The sequence below is a fragment of the Mus caroli genome, unplaced genomic scaffold (genome assembly GCF_978045245.1).
Source record: "Mus caroli unplaced genomic scaffold, Mus_caroli_1 scaffold_10, whole genome shotgun sequence".
Taxonomy (NCBI): Eukaryota; Metazoa; Chordata; class Mammalia; order Rodentia; family Muridae; genus Mus; species Mus caroli.
In genome coordinates, this window is record NW_028227265.1 from 62735397 (window position 1) to 62738639 (window position 3243).

The 3243-nt window shown below is 41.3% G+C and overlaps 1 pseudogene; it reads right to left on the minus strand.

Annotated features, from left to right (window-relative positions):
• Nucleotides 1-1015: 1015 nt before the first annotated feature.
• On the minus strand, nt 1016-1837 carry LOC110300841 (FGFR1 oncogene partner 2 homolog pseudogene; annotated as a pseudogene).
• Nucleotides 1838-3243: the final 1406 nt, after the last annotated feature.

Here is a 3243-nt window from a genome sequence, read left to right on the forward strand (position 1 = left end):
CACCAACAAATTATATAACAAATGGAGAAACTAGATTGTCTTTATGAGGATAAATGTTTAAACTTCTACTTGGAATTCAAATGTTCAACTATAACATGTATATGTAGAACCTACATGCAGAAATTTTCAGACCAAAGCTCCTTTTATGTCCAACCAAAATAGATAGGGTAATGATAAAATTAGATTAATAAACATATTTGAAAACAATATATTATCAACCTGGTAACAAGTTCTGTGTTGTAATAATTACTCAGGGACCAGAGCATTCTAAACGCAATGACAAATCTTGCCTCCTCCTCCATTGGAAAGGGGTTTAGAACCAGACACTTGGATTGAACCTAGATTTAACTTCTAATAGCACTGTAGTTTCTGTGGGCTCACTGGTGGTCATTGGTCAGGTCCCTGGGAGTGTAATTAGTTACTCTCCTACCAGACATTCAATACTTGTGACAAAGTAGTTTCTAAGCAAGGAAGGCTAAGTGCAAACCATCAAGACAACAGTTCAGTTCATTCTTCTGAGTAATTAATAATCACTCAATTTGAAGGAGCTTGGGAATAGAGGAAGCATGGCTGTTGGTCCCCCTTGTATCATAAATCAAGTCACCAGTCTGGCTTCTAAGAAGACAGATGGAATCTGAAGTTGATTGCAGATTTCCACACACACACTGAGCTACACAGCCAACTCACTGCAGCTGCTGTGCTCGATGTAGTTCCTCATAAATTAATTTGTCCTCACGTGCTGGCACAGAGATTTGGTAAATGTCTTAATCAGCATCCAATGCTCAATGATGAAAAGAACATCATGCATAATTGCTTATATATATATATATATATATATATATATATATATATATATATATATATATAAACCTAGGAGTATTCAGGTTTTCTTGAATCTATGTATCATCCAAGATGTCAATAGCACTTCCGAAAGTGCAGGGCTCAGCCGCACCTTGAAGACTCACTGTGCCCTCTGTGGCTCAGCTTCTCCTTTCTAACTGTGGTTGGGATCTAATCATACATTCTGCTGCTGTCTCGTTGCCAGTGTCCCTGTACGTACTAGAGGGAAAAGGCTCTTCCTCAGACTCAGGCCGCTAAGTCACTAAGGCGGACAGAGATGTACTCTCTGACATATCATCCTTCCACAGGTTTAAAAAGGATTCTCGAGTTATCTGAAGGATCTCTCTCAAGCCTTTGTTTTCTTGTCCAAGTTGAAACATTGGCTCCTGTTCCTTGCAACCCTGCCGCTCGTCAATTTCAATAGCTTTTCTCATTACTGCTGCCAACTCGGTGGTCTGGTCAACATGTGCTTGCAGCTCCTTTGAGTGCTGCTCTTTTAACTTCACTATTATACCTGGGTCATCTTTTTTTGTTGGGCATTAGCAATCTGATCATTTGTTCTCCGTATTTGCTCACTTTCAGGTTCCAGGCAGACTGGTGTTCTTCCCAGGATGTTCGCAGTTCTTTGTTCTCTTGTTGTAATTCTCTGATTTGTCTGTTTTCTTGCTGGGTTCACATAATTAGTGTGGATCATGGCCGATTGTCTTGCTACTTTCATTAAGTTCTTGGATTTCTTCCTGATACTCAGTTCCCGGCAGGACTCAGTGAGAGTATGGAGAGGGAGCCCAGCTCAGAGGCTCCCCAACGGATGTTATTCCACTCAGCTTCAGTCTTCTTACCCACGAGATGGAATACCCAGGGAGTGGTCTCCGAGCCCTTGCTGTGCCTGCTCAGTGAGCAGATGCACAGTCCTGCTCACATTGGCAGGACCGACCAGCAGCCCACTTGCCTCGGCTCTCATCCAGGGAGGACCAGACCCTCTTGTACTGGCAGCCATAGAGAGACCTGTACGTGAATCTTAAATGTCTCCCAAAAGCCCATAAGTGGAAGGCTTGTTGCCTCCCTTTGGTGATGTTCGGTGGGGGTTGAACTTTGGTGAGTCAAGGTCTAGTGAAAGCAATTTAGACCTTTGGGGTAGTTACCTTGAAGGGGCCATTAAGATGCTCAGGCTCTTTTCTTGTTTGCTATGTGCCATCAAAGGAGAAGCCCATCTGCCCAATGTCCCTGCCATAAAACACAACCTGGTCAAAGACCCAAAAGCAACAAGGCTACCTGGTCATGGATTGAAACTTCTGAAACTGTGAGCCAAAAGAAACCTTTCCTTTTATGTTTACTGTCTTACACACTATCTAAAGCAATGAAAGGAATTTGCTTTTTCCAGGTCAAAAGAAAAACTTGACATCAGGCGACTCATCTTTAGTAAACATTCTCTGCTGTCCTAGGATTGGTTTCTCTTTCTGGCAAGTTGAACAGTTATTTGCAACAGTAGGAAAGGCATCTTTGGTCAGTAGAAGTCCATAACATTGCTCTCAGTTTTGGCCACTGAATTAATTAAGCCCATCTGTCTATAAAGTCCATGCTGGAATAGCTAACAACAGGTCAGTGGAAGACAATTGGCCAAAATATACTTGCTATGTGGTAGACACTATCTTGTAAGCTTTAATATGCAACATATATCATATTCTTTTGTGTTCACAAAGATCCGTTCCCATGATGTCTGCATATTAAATATTTTTCCATGAAATTTTAACTTTCTTTATTACAACCAAATCCAAGCGTGTCTAGGTACAGTGTTTCCCTGAGCTCTCCATACAGCCTCTCTTCTGTGTACATAAAGTGTGTGCTATATTTGTCATGTGGAGGGAAGGTCTTTTCTTTTCACTCCACAGAATCTTTCATGGTTTCTCCCAAGTGACACTGCTGCTCAGCTGCCACCATTTTCAACTTTTTTAAACCTTTCATATCACTGAAAATGGAATGGTATTTGTGTTTTGTTTTTGTTTTGTTTTTGTTTTGTTTTGTTTTGTTTTGAATCTTCTACTAACTGTAGTCAGGATGAATAGCAATGGTAGGTATGGATTTAGTTTCCCTAGTTAAGTGCCTTCGCATCCGGCCCATGGTAGGTTTGAGATCTACCATTTCTGTCTTACAATGTTTTGCTGGTGGACTCACCTGTCTTTATGATTTAGTGAGCCTGTCAAATCGAATCAAATGTTACAGATGCATGGAACCTGCTGTCGCTCTATTTTTACCACCAAACAGCAACATGCCAGGAATAGGTTCTCAAAGGTACATAGTTCTTCCCTGCAGGTGGCAGTTTTCCTTCAGCATTCCACGTATTTGTCCTGTTGTCACCTCACTGAATAGTAGTTCCTGATGACATTGCATTTCTACTGGTCACTT